Below are 17964 nucleotides of genomic sequence, written 5' to 3' on the forward strand. Positions count from 1 at the left end.
GTTTCTGTGGCCCCATTTCTTTGGAATTTCTGAAGTTAAAAACATTTAAAACATTTTTTTTTTTTTTGAGAACTTGTGTGCAAAGCATTGTATTAAGAATCTTACCCCTTAAAAAGCATGTTCTATTACCTCTAAAATGGGTTTTGAATTTGCAATTCTGGTCTTTATAACCTTATTGAAACTTTCCTGCCAATTCTAACCAAATTTTATTTTATTTTATTTTATTTTTTGGATTTTATGTATTTATTTGAGAGGGAGTGAGAGCCAGAGAGATCACAGAGGTAGAGGGACAGGAAGAAGCAGATTTGCTGCTGAGCAGAGAGCCCAGTGTGGGGCTCAGTCCCAGGATCCTGAGAGCATGACCTGAGCTGAAGGCAGACACTTAACCGACTGAGCCCCTCTAACCAAATTTTAGAAGTACTAACTTCTTAGGCAAATCCTAAACTATATCCTAAGCATATGTACTAAGGAAATAAGCATTTTTATTGTTTATGAGTCAGCAGAGACTCATAACATACCATAATTTTACCTTTTTACAATTCTTTTAGAAAATGTAGATTAGATTTCATGTAGTATTCAGATGACTCAGTGTAGGATAGTGAAAAATATTAGTTTGGGCTGGTATTCTGGAAACTGGGGTGTTCTGGTCCCAGCTCCACCTTTAGAGTGAAGAGTAGTGATTTAACTACGTTTGGGGTTTTTTATTCAACTGAAAAATGAGGAGTTGGATGCATTATTTATTTATTTATTTTCAAGTAAGCTCCTGGCCCAGTGAGGAGCCCAGTGTAGCGCTTGAGCTCATGGCCCTAAGATCAAGACCTGAGCTGAGATCAAGCATCAGATGCTTAACTGACTAAGCCACCTAGGTGCTTCTGCATGAATTATTCTTTAAGAGTTCCTCAAGCTTAAAAATTTCATGATTCTAAGTGCTTTTTGTAGGAAACATATGAAGAATTCAGGAAGGAAAGAGGTTGCAGTTGTTAAGAAAGCTAGCATTGTTGACAAAAAGAGTCATTGTGTGAAACTGAGTGGCTAGGAATAAGGACAAAGGAATGCATTCGCAACTTCATTTAAAGAATAAAGAGATTTTTAGATGAGTAGAAAACTTTTTGACCCAGACCCTGAGATAATGTAGGGCTATATAAAATATACACATACACTTACAGCTTCCTAATTTGATTTATAAATCCACATTTCCTTAATCTTAACAAAACATCACAATGCATCAGTATTTTAAAGGGGTCAATTTACAGGAAATACACAAAGGTGATATTTAATAGGGCTTTCATATATTTCATATATTTCAAATATTTCATATATTCATATATTTATATATTTCAAATATATTTCATATATTTGAAACTGAAAATTCTATTATTATTTCATAATTCTATTATGAAAGCTGTAGAATCCAGAGTGCACTTAGGCTTGAAATTTTACCCATAGATTTTATATGAAATATATATCTAGTTTCTAAATAGCTTTCCTCAAAACTGTAAACATAAAAGATGCTCACTAAATAAATTGGAATCCTCACTTAAATTTATCTTTAAACAGTAAGCCCTGTATTTCAAACACACTATAGTTTAAAATTTTTAAAATTAATACATATAACATACTTACCAGAAACACAAAGTATACTCTAATGACATATATCTGTATCTTGCCCAAAAACTAATTGAAAAGAGAAGCATTCAACCGACGGAAAATTTTGATCCACATTCCTCCCTAAAATAGTCAGAATACAGTTAATGCTGAATAAAATTGCTTTCAGTTTGCTGAATCAGCATATTCCTTATGCAGATTCAACATTACCTAGCTTTTTAGAAGTTTAGCTGAATTGTCAGAAGTTTTGTGCAGAATTGCCTTTGAGTGGGACTGAAAAGCATCCAGACCTTCCCTGCAAAAAAATGATATCTCATCTGAACATTATTTCTCACTTAAAAAAAAATTCTTTAATAACATCCTAAAGAAACTCTTAGAGCCTTTGAGTTTGAACATCATGACAAAGTGAGGACCCTAGGGAAAATGAAGAAGATGCATCAGTCTTGCTCAGTTTAAAACAAAGTCATATTAAAATGACCTACAAACAGCTCTTGACAGGAAAGTATTCAGTATGATTCTGTTTTAAAAAGTTATTTTAATTCCCAGATAAATTCATATGTCAGCTGCTATGTTAATTGATGCCTGGAAGATATGTGCATTTAATTCAATCCAATATTAATAACTAAGAGGGGAGTTTGGTAACCAAAATAAATATAAAGGGATTGGTAACTTTGACTTTAAATGACACAAACTACTTAAAAATAAATTAGTTGCATCAGTGGAAGAGAGGGGTACAATAATTATTTTAAAATATAATATAAAGGGAAGATCCAAATATTCTTTAACTTAAAAAGTTTTTCAGACCTAATAGGCATGACAAAACCTGTCTTCATTCCTTTCTATTCAGCTCAGCAAGTACTTTTGAGCTCCAATAGTTAATCAGTTACCAGATTCCACAATCTTTGTTTTTCACACTCCCCAATTCTTACTGTGAATTGTTCCTGTAATGTACTTGGGATCACCAGGCAGGCCAACGCTATTTTTTTATGCCTTAAAAAGGCAATTATTATCATATTCACAATTAGATTTACCATATAAAACTGTTACCATCTAGCAACAGCCTATAAAACATAATAGTATATTATCAAAGAAGTAGATGGCTTAAGATGAATCATTAATAGGTGAATATATTTAGCAAAATTATTCAACCCAGCTTTCTTCATGACTATAGCCATGGCCAACTTACAGAAAAGTGTAGCAAAAGTCTAGTGTATTATATACCAAATAATCTTTATCTAAACAAATCAATGAACTTACGTGTATCATGAAACAATATCTAACCAACTTTACAGAAAGGTATAATCCAGGTATTATCATATTAAAAATAGGTATCTGTTTAAACAACATTTCTTAATTTAACCTTCAAAAAGTGCATAGAAAATTGAGGAATATAAAAAACATGTTAACTTACCTTTCAATTTATTTAGAAACTCTCTGCTCTGGGTCAAAAGCGTAAGGTGTTTCACTTCTGACTTCTGAAGCTACAAACTTTAACCGTAAAATCAGAGGAAGCCACCTCTCTAGACCACGCTAGAGTTTGCTAGACACTACTGCTATGTGGAAGAGTCCTGCTGCATCTAAGCTATATACACTGTGCAATGGATAACCTAATATGCCTTTCATTTAACTGGCTGGGCAGGTTTCTACCGTCTGTGGAACATGGAATCAAACCAGAATATGTTGGCATAACAGGCCAGTCAAACCGGTTCTTCTGTAGACCCAGAACCTGTCCAACCAGTCTGCATCAAAGGCTAGCCCAACAAGCTGCAGCGGCTCAGCTCTGCTAAGCTTGTATGGGTGAGTTATCCCCACCTCCCATCAACTCCCGACAAACTACTCAGAATGTTGTAGCCTCCAGCAAAATAATTCAGAGTTCTAGTGGGAGGGATAGATCTATGTCAGGCATAGCAAAAGTCCATTGTTATAAACCTCTCATTGTAGATACTTGAGTATCTATCAGCCTCAGAGGTAGGTAATCCTTTTTAAAATGTACTCCAGGGCTTTCTGCAGATTAAAGCCTCTAGAAAGAGATTATCTACAATGAAGAAGAATCCATAACGCCTGACTTCTTCCACTAGTCCGCTTGGCTCTGCTTGGTCTAGCTTAGCCTTGAGAGGGAGGATCATATTCCCCACAAGGGTAGTGGCCCTGAGAACTAGAAGGAAGAATTTCTAGAGGGAGGAAAACAAGGTATAGGTTGATCAGATGTTTGCCTGGGTATGTTATCTTCCTTGTATTCAAATGATCCTCATATCATTCCAGTCTAAAGCTAGAAAAACTACTATTTCTACAGGCTAGGACACCTTGAAAGGTTTTACTTTGGATATTCATTTTTTTTTTAAAGATTTTATTTATTTATTTGACAGGCAGAGATCTCAAGCAGGCAGAGAGGTGGGCAGAGAGAGAGAGAGAGAGAGGAAGGGAAGCAGGCTCCCTGCTGAGCAGAGAGCCCGATGTGGGGCTCGATCCCAGGGCCCTGGGATCATGACCCGAGCCGAAGGCAGAGGCTTTAACCCACTGAGCCACCCAGGCACCCCATACTTCGGATATTCAAATCATTGATACCTACTACGTGCCAGGAACTGTGCCAAGTACAGGGTTATAACGTATAAAAGAGAAGTTTAGTAAGAGAGGGGAGCAAGGTCCAAGTTCCCAGTTAAGTATGCCTAGTAATCTTTTGGAAGGAAGAAATAAACAACAGATGATCATATTTTGACAGAAATTGGTTGTATTAAGAGGGATCAAGTGAGATTTGTTCTTCTCATAATATTTGCTCATTTAGAAACAGCCTTTCCTATCTACTGACGCAGTGATTCTCAAACTTTCCTACTTAAGTATCACCTGAAGTGCTGATTATGAACAGATCACTGGGCTTTACCTCTGGAGATTCTGATTCCGTAGGCCTGAATGTACCTCAGCACTCTGGTGACCTGCTGCCGCTGTTGCAGGGACCATAGGCCCAGACTTCATGCTCAGTCTCTCTTCTATATTAAAAGTTGCCATATTTACTTTTATATCACCAGTGTCTAGAACACTGACACTTAGAAAGCATTTAGTAAATGCTTATTAAGTAAATATCTACTCAGGCCCAGCACTTGCTAGATCCTAAGGAATCACAACTGGTAACTATTATGTGAATGAAACTGCATTAAGTACTATAATTATAATAATTGAGGTAGGAGCACAGAAAAGGGAGCAAGTATGATTGAGTATGGGAAAGACTTCACAAAGGAGATTGGTTTAGAGACTTTCTTTTTTAACCATGACCAAAGATTGCTATCTGCAGGATAACAAAAGGTTGAAGGAACAATAAAAAGAATGTTTTTGATTTGATACAGTAATAAAAGCTTTAAAAGTACCAGAGGACACCATGACCTTAAAACTTGTAGTAAGATTATTTTCAGCAAGTTTTTCCACAAATGATCAAAGAGTAAATATCTAGGGTTCGTGGGACAGATTGTCTCTGTTTCAACTATTCACCTCTGACATTGTAGCACAAATGCAGACATAAACCATAGTCAAAGAATGGGTGTGGCTATATTCCAATAAAACTTTATAAAAACAGGTGATAGGCTGGATTTGATGAGTAGGCTATAGTTTGCTGACCCATGCTCTAGTGTGAAATGTGTATAAATTAACAAGATTGCTTAATTGGTTAGGAAAATGGACTTTGGGAGTTGGAAAGACTTGGTTGGTTTCCATCCCAGTTTTGTTCCATTAAATTAGTTTTGTCACGTGAATTAAACATCTGTTTTACTTATAAAATGTGAATGAAAATAATAGCACCTAACTCTCTAGAGTTACTGAAAGCTTCAACTACTGTAATTCATGTGAAGTATTATCCCAAATCAGTAAAGGCCCCATAAAATGTCAGCTAAAAGTAAAACTTGTTAAATATGGTAGTTAAACATGTGAATGTTTGTTTCCATTATTTTTAAAAAAGATTTTATTTATTTATTTGACAGAGAGAGAGAAACCACAAGTAGTCAGACAGGCAGGCAGAGGGGGAGGGGGAAGCAAGCTCCCTGCTGAGCAGACAGCCCAATAGGGGTTCAATCCCAGGACCCCAAGATCATGACCTGAGGCGAAGGCAGAGGCGTAACCCACTAAGCCACCCAGGCTTTCCTCTATTATTTTCTTTTTTAAAAGGTTTTATTTATTTGACAGAGAGAGAGAGAGAGAGAGAGAGAGAGCGCACACAAGCAGGGGGAGCAGCGGGCAGAGAGAAAGGGAGAACCAGGCAGGGAGCCTGATAAGGGACTAGATCCCAGGTTCCTAGGATCATGACCAGAGGCTCAGGCAGATGCTTAACTGACTGAGCCACCCAGGTGCCCTATTTCCATTATTTTTTGAAAGTCCTACTCAAATGGCAGTAAAGAACCAATAGCATAAGCTCTTAAGGATCAAAAAGAATGAGAAACATAGCAGACAAGAGATGTCCATAAATTTTGGAAGAAGGAATGAGGATGAGTGGTGATTGACTTAGCGGAACAGAGAAAGAGGAATGTATTTGTAATAATAAAAGCAACTTTAGGGCGCCTGGGTGGCTCAGTGGATTGAGCTTCTGCCTTCGGCTCAGGTCATGATCTCAGGGTTCTGGGATCAAGTCCCGCATCGGGCTCTCTGCTTGGCAGAGAGCCTGCTTCCTCCTCTCTCTCTCTCTGCCTGCCTCTCTGCCTACTTGTGATCTCTCTCTGTCAAATAAATAAATAAAATCTTTAAAAAAAAAATAAAAATAAAAGCAACTTTATCTCTGCTGCAGAATTCTAAGTAATGTTGGGGATTAAAGGCACAAGATACCTCTAAATAGTCTTGGGCAGTTGGTGGGGGGTGGGGGGCTTGAAATGGAAGGATTGGTTAAAAATCTGCTTAAGGAGCAGTTTGCTCCCTAGGTCCCTTTCCTAATCCAGATGCCTGGAAACTGCCCATTCTTCAACCTTAAGAGAAGATCAGTGGGAGTTATTGATTTATCATGAGAGAGATTGTCCCAGGTTGGTTCTGGTCTTGAGGATATTAAGCAGAGGGGAGAGTGATGATAAAGTACCAAACTGAAAGCAATGTGATTGTGTTCATTTCCTATGACTACTATAACAAATTACCACAAATTAAGTGGTTTAAATGGGCACAAATTTATTATCTTATAGTTCTGGAGGTTGGAAGTCCAATATGGGTCTCAATGGGCTGAAGTCAGGGTGTCAGTCTCCTTTTTGAAAGCTAGGAGAGAATTTGTTTTCTTGTCTTTTCCAGCTTCTAGAGGCTGTTTGCATTTCTTGGCTCATGTCCCCCTTCCATCTTTAAAGCCAGCAATGGTCAGTCACTCATGCTACATCTTTCTGACATTGACTCTTTGGCCTTCCACCTTTAAATCCAACCATGTTATCCAGGGTGATCTTCTCATTTTAAGGTCAACTGATTATCAACTTTAATTTCATCTGCAAATTTAATTCTGCCACATAACATAAAATATTTACAAGTTCCTGAGATAAGGATGTGGACATCTTTGAGAGACCATTATTCTGCCTATGGGAGGGATTAAGTCAAGGTCTCTGTATTGAGTGGTGAGATAACGCAGGTCTGGGCTTCTGGTAGGCTTCTGAATGCTAGCATCCAGGTTTGTACTTCTCACTCAGGAAGCAGAAAACTGGAGAGTTTATCACAAGAAACTCTCAAAACTCTCATTACCATAACGTAGTTGTTATTAACCAGGGATGATTTTGCCCCCAGAGGACATTTGGCAATGTCTAGAGAACTTTTCTATTGTAAACAACTGGGGGAAGTGGGGAAGAGGTGTGTTACTGGCATCTAGTGAGTAGGGGCCATGGATGCTATTAAATATCTTAACAATGCACTGCATTTACATCCTTCCTTGTCCTTACCCCCCAAAATAATTATCTGATCCAAAATGTCAGTAGTGCCAACGATGAGAAACCCTACACTAATGTTAATACAAATAGTCAACATCACCCTGATATAAATTAATAAATCCTACCTAGGCACACAGAGTTGCAAATCAGCATTTTTGTTCCTCATTTTAAGATACAGAGAGCATGTAGCATGAAAGAGATAAAAAGAAACCAATAGATAAAATGAATTTACAGAAAACAGTCAATGTTGGGAGCAGAATGATAATTTTTTAGAAACTACTATATTAATATCTTCAAAGAAATAAGATACTGATGACTTAAAACAAGGACAGAAGGCTATCTAGAAGTGGAACTTTGGGAGAATAAAAAAGGAGATATTGGAAAGTAAAAATATGATAGTAGAAATAAAGCCTATAGGCATTAGAAGATGAAGTTGAGGAAATCTACTAGAAACGAAAATTAAGAAGCTATTGAGGGATGTGCTACAAATAAGAGAAAATTAAGAAGGATGAGATCACGGAATCCAGAAGCATGGAAATGGAGATATCAGTCCCAAAACCACGGTACCATGTAGACTGCTGTGTGCCAGAAAGGTATTGAAGACTCTGTGATTTTTACTTCAAATTTGAAGTGCTATGACTAAGGGAAAGAAGGGAAGATTAGGAGGGGAGGAGAGAGTGAGGGAGAGGATGGGAGGGAGGGAGATGTGAATATGACTGGTTTTGGGTATAACATTTAAATTTAAAACATTTTTAAAAAATGCATGTGTTCACTTGCTTCACCATTAACCAAGGGTTAATGTTCAAAGATCATAAAATGAGGAAGGTAATCAAACTGTACAAGTACAAACTTGCACCTGTAGAAAAAACTTTGCACAAACATTTATATCTGACAGTATTCATAAGGAAGGGTTTGCAACATACTATCCAATAGCTAATAAAATTTGATCACTGTAGAATTAAAAGCATGTTTCACCTGTATAAGCCCACATAAAGAAACCTGATTTTGAGCTTGCCTCAGTTACTCTTATGTAAACATGAATTAGTTATTTACCATCCCGAACCTGGGTTACTTCATTTATTAGCTGAGGGAGTTTAATTGCATATATTCTTAAAAAAAAAAAAAACCAAAAACATTGTATTTATTTATTTATTTGAGAGAGAGAACGCGAGAGTGAGGGGAGGAGTTGAGGGAGATGGAGAGAGAGAGAATCTCAAGTGGACTCCACACTGAGCATGGAAACTGACTTGGGGCTTGATTTCACAAACCTGAGATCATGACCTTAGCCAAAATCAAGAATCAGGCTGACTGAGCCACCCAGGACCCCCTTTTTAAGTAGGCACAGGGTTTGAACTCACAACCCTGAGATCTAAGACCTGAGCTGAGATTGAGTCATGCTTAACTGACTGAGCCACCCAGGTGCCCTGGATATATTCTAAATATCTATTCAGTTCCACACTTTTATTCTAAAGGTCTTTTGAAAAAATGAACAATTCAAAAAACAGAGCAAAAGCAAAATAGACCAATCAAGGAGACATTTTACAGAAAAGCAATTTAAAAATACAAGCTAATTTTAGGTTGTGTTCGTCAAAGGCTGACACTGAGATATGGATTCAGGTCCAAGTGATTAATTAGAGATGTGTGATAATATGAAATCAGTAAGGTAGTCAGGGAGGCAAGACAAGAAAGGAGAATACAAAAAGCCAGGCTATGATTTCAACATCAGCCTAGTCCCAGGGAGCTCCAGAGCGTAAATTACAAAGAAAGAGTTTATCTCACCTGAAAGCAGAGGAACTAGGCTTTCATACCCTGAACAAATTACCAGCTTCTGGGTACTCCAGGGATTTATAAACTTCTAGGTACTTTCACCTCTCTGTGAGAAGTGGCTCTCGTAACCCAAGAATATTCCTTTGAAGAAGATTGCAGGTGCTATAACATTAAGAGTGAAGCGTTAAGACTTCTGCATCCACCTAAGATGGAAGTTATATAAATAAGGTTTACCCTACCACCTGAAAAACAAGGACAAAAATGTGTAAAACAAAGGTTTTCAGACAGTGTATATCAATCAACAAAAAATAGTTATCTCTAAGAGAGTAAACAAACAAGTTGAGTTCTGTCAAGTTGGATAAAAATGCAAAACCCAACTTTATATTGTCCTCAGTAAACATACTTTAGACCTAGAAACCCAAATAAGTTAAAAGTTAATGGATAGAAAAAGATATACCATGCTAATATTTATCAAAAGACATCTGGGGTGGTATATTAATATCAGACAAAATAGGTTTTAGATCAGAGGATTTTACAGGGAACCTGGCTGGCTCTGTCAGTAGAGTGTGTGACTCTTGATCTTGGGGTTCTAAGTTTGAGCCCCACATTGGGTGTAGAGATTATTTAAAAATAGATCAGAGAATGTTACAGAGGATAAAAAGGGTCATTTCAAAATAAAGGGGTTAATTCATCAAGGAAACCTAATCTACATATTAATGCATCTAATCATATAAATAAAAAGTACATGAAACAAAAGCTGCTAGTACTGAAAGGAAAAGAGAACAAATGCGTAATTATATTTAGTAATTGTATCTGGGAATTTCAACACCCATTTCTCAGTGATTGGTAGAATAAGTAGAAAGGAAATCAGATTTAACACTATGAAACCACTTGATGTAATCGATATTTATTTATTTGTTTGTTTATTTAATATAATTGATATTTATAGATCACTCAGCCTAAATAAATTGAATACACATTTCTTCAAGTGTGTAATGGAACATTTACTAAGTTAGACCATATTCTAGTACTTAAAAAAGTCTTACATTTAAACAGATTAGAACTATACAAAGTATGTTTTCTGACCGCAGTGGAACTAAAATAGAAGTCAGTAAAGAATGATGTGTGGAAAATGCCCAAATATTTGTAAACTAAATAACACACTCCTAGATAACTAATGGGTCAATGATGAAATAAAATAGGAAATTAAGAAGCACTGTGAAATAAATGAAAGTAAAAATACAAAATATTAAAATTTGTGAGGTAAATATATATTTAAATTCAGAGTGCTCGAAGGTAATGGTGGTAGGTAAATCACCTTTAAATCTAGTAAGAAGGCTATAAGACAAAAGTATAAAAAATAACTATAATTATAGGGTGCCTGGGTGGCTCAGGCGGTTAAGCCTTTGCCTTCAGCTCAGGTCCTGGGATCGATCCCCACATTGGACTCTCTGCCCAGTGGGGAGCCTGCTTCTTCCCCTCTCTCTGCCTGCCTCTCTGCCTACTTGTGATCTCTCTCTCAAATAAATAAATAACATCTTTTAAAAAAATAACTATAATTATAGTAATCTGTTAATGGATACATAAGGTAAAAAGATATAAATTGTGACATCAAAAACAATGTTGGTGGGAGAGAGAATAAAAATATAGAGCATTAGTATGTGTTCAAAGTTAAGTTAGTTGCCATCAAATTAATATAGACAGCTGTAACTATAAAATGTTTTATGTGAGTCTTGTGGCAACCACAAAGCAAAAGACCTATAGTAGTTACATACACAAAAGATAAAGGAATCTAAGCATAGCACTACAGAAAATCACCAAACCACAAAGGAAGGGAGCAAGAGAAGAAAGGAACAAAGGAATTATAAGACAAGCAGGAACAATTAACAAAATGGCAATAGGGAATCCACTTTTATCAATAATTATTTTAAATGTAGATGGACTAAATTCATCAAGGAGAAGACACAGAGTGGCTAAATGGAAAAACGAACGAACAAACAAGACCCAACTATGTGCCCATAAGAGATTTACATCAGTTTTAAGGACATACATAGACTGAAAGTGAAGGGAAGGACAAGATATTCCATGTAAGTGGGACCAAAAGCAAGCAGGGATTGCCATGCTTATATGACAAAATAGATTTCAGTCAGAAACTTAAACAACAGACAAAGAAGGTCGTTATGTAAAAATAAAGGGATCAATTCATCAAAAAGATATAACAATTATAAATATTTATACACCCAACATTGGAACACCTAAATATATAAAGGAAATATTAACAGATCTGAAAGAAATAGACAGCAATACAATAATAGTAGGGGATTCATACATAGACAGGCAACTAATTTATGACAAAGGAACCAAGAAAATACAATGGGGATAGGACAGTTTCTTCAATAAATGCTGTTGGGGAGACTGGACAGCCACATGCAAAAGAATGAAAATAGACCCTTATCTTATACCGCACACATAAATCAACTCAAAATAGATTACAGGCTTGACTATAAACCTGAAACCATGAAACTCCTAGAAGAAAACATAAGCAGTAAGCAACTTAACAGTAGTCTTGGAAAATAATTTTTTAGATTTGACATCAGATACAAAGCTAATAGAAGCAAAACATTAATAAGTGGAATGCACCAAACTAACAAGCTGTATATTGTTCTGTGCTTTTGAAACTTTTAAAGTGTTTGAGGGTTGGGGTGCCTGGGTGACCCAGTTGGTTAAGCATTACCTTTGGCTTAAGTCATGATCCCAGGGTCCTGGGATCCAGCCCCACATCGAGCTCCCCTAGGGAGCCTGCTTCTCCTTTTCCCTCTGCCTGCTGCTCCCTTTGTTTGTGCACTCTCTCTCTGTCAAATAAATAAATGAAATCTTTAAAAAAAAAAAAGAGAGAGTGTATCTTAAAAGTTCCCATCATGAGAAAATTGTAACTATGTACTGTGATGGATGTTAACTAGACTTATTGTGATGATTATTTTGCAATATATACATATATCAAATCATGTTGTCACCTGAAACTCATAAAATGTTATATGTCAATAATATGTATGTGTGTATTTATTTTTATATTTATATATTTGTATATTATCAATAGCAATATAATATTAATATAATATATATTATATTAAATTTGGGGATTTAAATTTGGGATATATATAATATTTATATATAATATATAAAATATATATTATAATACATATAATATAATGTATATAAAATATACATATTTTAGCCTTCTTATATATATATTTAAGATTTATGTAAGTATTTAGAGAGTATGAATTGGGGGAGGGACAGAGGGAAAAGGAGAAAGAGAGAAGCAGACTCCCCACTGAACATGGAGACCATGGCAAGGCTCGATCCCATAACCCTGAGATCATGACCTGAGCTGAAATCAGGAGTCAGATACTCAACTGACTGAGCAACCCAGGTGCCCCAATTATATTTCAGTTAAAAAACAAAGTGAAGTCAGAGCCTATGTCTCCCTTGTTTTGCATTGTACCTCCAATACCTAGCATAGGATCTGCCTTATATAGAGTGAGCATTGAATAAATACATGTTGCGTGAATTTGAACCAAGCTGTATTTGACTTGGTGATCTGAAAAAATTTCTTTTTTTCTCTAAGCGTTAGTTTCCCTGTCTGTAAAATGAGGGCTATGGGCTAGACACTCTCTAAGGTTCTTTTTGGATTTGTCATTTTATGGTTTACTTTCCTTAAACTTTAGTTCCACTCTCAGTAACATTTCTCATTGATGACAAAAATAGTAGGGGACTTAACTTTCTTGCTTTCAACCGTTGATAGGCTATCTGGACGGAAGATCAATAAGGAGCACTGGGCTAAACCTCATATTTGATTAGTTGGACCTAATAGACATAAACAGAACATTCAATCCATATTTGACTAGATGGACCTAGCAGACATACACAGGACATTCCATCCAACAGCAGAATACACATTATTCTCAAGTGTACATAGAACATTCTCCAAGAAGCCTTAGCAAGTATAAGAGCACCAAATATCTTTTCTGACTATGCTGGTATGAAACTAGTTATCAATAACAAGAGGAAAAGTAAAAAATTTGCAAATGTGTGGAAATTTAATAACACACTCCTGAACAATCAGTGGGTCAAATAAGCAATTAAAAGGGAAATTAATAAATCATGAAACAAATGAAAATGGAAACACAGCATATCAAAATTATGGGGTACAGCAAAAGCAGTTCTAAGGGGGAAGTTTACATTGATAAATGCCTACAGTAAGAAAAAAGAAAGATTTTTTTAAAAAGATTTTATTTATTTATTTGACAGAGATCACAAGTAGGCAGAGAGGCAGGCAGAGAGAGAGGAGGAAGCAGGCTCCCCACTGAGCAGGAAGCCTGATGCGGGGCTCGATCCCAGGATCCTGGGATCATGACCTGAGCCAAAGGCAGAGGCTTTTAACCCCCTGAGCCACCAAGGCACCCCAAAAGATTTTTTTTTAGGAGGCTTCATGCCCGATGTGGAGCTTGAACTCATGATCCAGAAATCAATAGTCAGATAGTCTACTGACTGAGTCAGCCAGGCGCCCCAAGGAAAAAAGAAAGATCTTAAATAAACAATGTAACTTTGTATCTCAAGAAAAAGAACAAACTGTGTCCAGAATTAATAGAAGGAAGGAAATAATTGGAGCAGAAATAAATGAAAGAGAAACAAAAAGACAGTGGAAAATATCAAAGAAATTATGAGATGGTTTTTTTGAAGATAAAAAAATTGACAAACCTTTAGTTAGACTAAGAAAAAAAGAACAGGCTCAAAATCAGAAGTGAAAGATGAGATATCAAAACTGATAACAATTACTAAGGATCATAAGAAACTAATGTGAACAATTATAATCTAACAAAACAAATAACCTACAAGAAATGGGCAAGTACTTAGAAGCATACAACCTATCAATATTGAAGCACAAAGAAGAGAAAATCTGAACAGACGAATCACTAGTAAGGAAACTGAATCAGTAATCAAAAAACCTCTCAACAAAGAAAAGCCCATGATGAAATGATTTCACTAGTGAATTCAACCAGACATTGAAAGAAAATTAATACCAATCCGTCTTCAACTCTTTTAAGACTAAAGAGGAGGGAATACTTCCAAACTTCTTTTATGAAACCAGAATTACCCTGATACCAAAGCGAAAAAAGACACTACAAGAAAAGATTATAGGCCAATATCTCTGATGAACATAGATGCAAAAATTCTCAATAAAATATTAGCAAACCAAATTCAATAGTACATACAACTTGATCAAGTGGGATTTATCCCTAGGATGCAGGGGTGGTTCAACATATACAAATCAATAAATGTGATACACCATATTAGCAAATTGAAGGATAAAAATCATATGATCAGCTAAATAGATGCAAAAAAGCATTTGACAAAATTCAGCATTGTTTTATGATAAAAAATGTCATCAATATGACAAACCCACAGCTAGCAGTACTCTATAGTGAAGAGTTAAAAGTTTGTCTTCTAAGGTCAGGAGCAAAACAAAGATGCCCATTCTTACCACTTTTATTTAACATAGTACTGGAAGTCCTAGCCAGAGCAATTAGGCAAGAAAAAAGAAATTAAAGGCAGCAAAATAAAAAGGCAAAAAGTAAAATTGTCTCAGTTTGCAGATGACATGATATTACATATAGAAAACCCAAAGACTCCACCAAAAAACTGTTAGAACTAATAAATGAATTCAGTAAAGTTTCAGAATGCAAAATCAATATAAAAAAAATTAGTGGTGGGGCACCTGGGTGGCTCAGTGGGTTGGGCCTCTGCCTTCGGCTTGGGTCATGATCTCCTGGGATTGAGCCCCGCATGGGGCTCTCTGCTCAGGAGGGAGCCTACTTCCCCCTCTCTCTCTTTCTCTCTGCCTACTTGTGGTCTCTGTCTGTCAAATAAATGGATGAAATCTTTAAAAAAAAAAAATCAGTGGGGTTTCTATATACTAACAGCTAACTAACAGGAAGTGAAATTAAGAAAACAGTCTCATCAAAAATAATATAATACTCAGGAATAATTTACTGAAGGAGGTCAACTATGAAACATTGATGAAAAAATTGGAAAGATGTTCTGTGCTTGTACATTGGAATATTATTAAAATGTTCACACTAGTCAAAGCAATCTACAGATTTGATGTAATCTCTACCAAAATTCCAATGACATTTTTCACAAAAATAGAACAGACAATTGTAAAAATTTGTATGAAACTCCAAAAGACCCTGAGTAGCCAATGCAATTGTGAGAAAGAACAAAGCTGGAGGCATCATGCTTACTGATTTCAAACTATATTGCAAAGTACAGTAATCAAAACAATATGGTATTGATATAGATCAATGGAAGAGAATACAGAGCCCAGAAATAAATCCACACATATATGATCAATTATGACATAGGAGCCAAGAACATGCAATGAGGAATGCATAGTCTTTTCAATAAATAGTGTTGGGAAAACTGGACAGCCCCATGCAAAAGAGTGAAGCCAGACTGCTGTCTTATACATAAACAAAAATTAACTTAAAATGGATTGAAGAATGTAAGGGCTTAAACTGTAAAACTCCTGGAAGAAAAAAATAGGGGGAAAGCTCATTGATTATTGATCTTGGCAATGATTTTTTTTTATTTGAAACCAAAAGCAAAGGAAACAAAAACAATAATAAATAAGTGGGACTATATCAAACTAAAAAGTTTCCGCACAGCAAAGGAAACCATCAACAAAATGTAAAGACAACCTACTGAATGGAAGAAAATATTTGCAAACCACATATCTGCTAAGTGATTAGTATCCAAAATATATAAGGAGCTCATATAACTTGTAGCAAAGACCCATAAAACATAAATATATATGGGCAAAGGACTTGAAGAGACATAAATAAATAAATACATGCTACGGAGAAATCATTTGTGAAAGGTGCCAAGGTGAATCAAGTCCCACATCTGGGTCCCTGCTCAGCGGGGAGCCTGCTTCTCCCTCTCCCTCTGCTGCCTTTCCCCCTGCTTGTGCTCTGTATCTCTCCATCTTTCTCGACAAACAAGTAAATAAAATAAAATAAAATAAAATAAAATAAAATAAAGATAATGTAATTTTTACCTTTGTTACTTTTGCTTCTTAGTGTTTAGGAGGAGAAAAATCCTCCCTGTAGCAGCTGAGTTTAAGCAAGCTGATTAGCTGATTAGAATTGGGTTTCAATTCTAAATCCCCAGGAAGGAGAACCAGATTGACAGATGTTAGATTATATATCCATCCCTGATCACTCAGTTTTGGCCAAGGTTAGGTTATTCAGCACATAGCAGGCTGATGGAGCCCATCCTTGTTGACCAGAGGCAGTTTCCAGTGAAGTGAGAACAGGAGCTGGTCAGTTACCTTAAACAATATTTATCATTATAAAATTGGTGTAAAAACTATTTAGAATTAAATAGAAAAAAGAAATATGGTATATTTTCCAACTTAATTCCTAAAACTAACTATAGTAGTAGAATAAACCCTTGAGAATTTATGACTTAGAAAATTTTATGATTGAAAAGACTTGAAAGAAAAAGAACTTGAAATGGGTATTTTATATGTATATTTAATGTTGAAGTAATTGGTGTGCTTAAACATCCAATATGAAGTCATAGAACTACAAAGCAAAATGAATTTATGGTTAAATATTACATCTTGCTTTGTCTGAAATTACCTAAGTACTATATAGGTGCTAATGAATTCTCCAACTTGAGGAGACATGTAATGAAAATTGCATCATTCTTTGGTTCTGAGTGCTGCTGTAAGCGGTGATTTTTTTTTTCCACCCATACTTTTTTCCTTTAAATTGCTACCTTGTGCCAAATTAAGAGATATGAACTTGCAAATAGCTTCACTTTATGTTCTGCAATAATAACTAGACTCACCAAGGAAAGGTAACCTCAGCCACCTTTATGAAATTTCACATTTTTTTTATCACTTTATACCTGTGTCATTACAATTTTTTTCTGTGACACATGTTAGAAGGAAATGTCCTATGTCTGAGGGTGTCATGACCACTGTGTTTAATACCAGAGAAGTTGTGATTAGCTGGAAACATGCCTGGAGGTCATATTTTCTAAGTAACAACCTGTCTTTACTTCTGGTTGGAGGGCAGTGGCAAGCTTCTCTTTTTATCCTTCCAATTCTTTTCTCCTGGGTGTTACAGTATAGCAGTTAGGAGTCTGGGTTTCAGAATGAGAAAGGCCTGAATTCAAAACCCTATTCAGCCATGTACTAGTTGTAAATTCTTAGATAAATTACTAGGCTTCTGAGCTTAGTTTCTTTATCTGTAAAGAGGGATAATAAGATTATTACAAGGATTAAATGGGATAATATTTGCAATGTGCTTAGCAAGAGCTTGGCACATAGTAAAAAAAAGTAGTAAGGATGGTTAAAAATAATACTAACTATTATCTTCAGTGCTAGTTCTGGGGAAACAAAGATGCTCTAAGGCATGGTTCTTGTCTTGAAGGAACTCATAGACCAACAGAGTAGGGGACTCAGAAAGTATCACTGTAAATGTATTTTTATGTTGGAGAGGCACTTCCAACTTGATAGTTCTTGATATGTCCATTAAGATCTACATTATTATTATTTAATAATCTATAAATAAAATTTATTCATAACTTTAGATTTTTTTAAAAGATCGTATTTATTTATTTGACCCAGAGAGAGAGAGAGAGGGAGCGCATGAGA

The 17964-nt window shown here is 35.8% G+C and overlaps 1 protein-coding gene across 3 annotated transcripts in view; it reads right to left on the reverse strand.

Moving 5' to 3' along the window:
• The window catches only part of RBBP8 (RB binding protein 8, endonuclease), a 109408-nt gene extending 106185 nt beyond the window's left edge, over positions 1 to 3223 (reverse strand). For 2 of the 3 annotated variants that reach the window (XM_080821093.1, XM_080821089.1), the window contains exon 1: positions 3017 to 3223. The gene's annotated coding sequence lies outside the window, so the exon portion shown is untranslated. The remainder of the gene's footprint in view (positions 1 to 3016) is intronic. The other variant, XM_080821091.1, reaches the window with a different exon arrangement.
• Between the last annotated feature and the right edge of the window lie 14741 nt (positions 3224 to 17964).

Source organism: Martes martes (assembly GCF_963455335.1).
Source record: "Martes martes genome assembly, chromosome: 13".
Classification (NCBI taxonomy): domain Eukaryota; kingdom Metazoa; phylum Chordata; class Mammalia; order Carnivora; family Mustelidae; genus Martes; species Martes martes.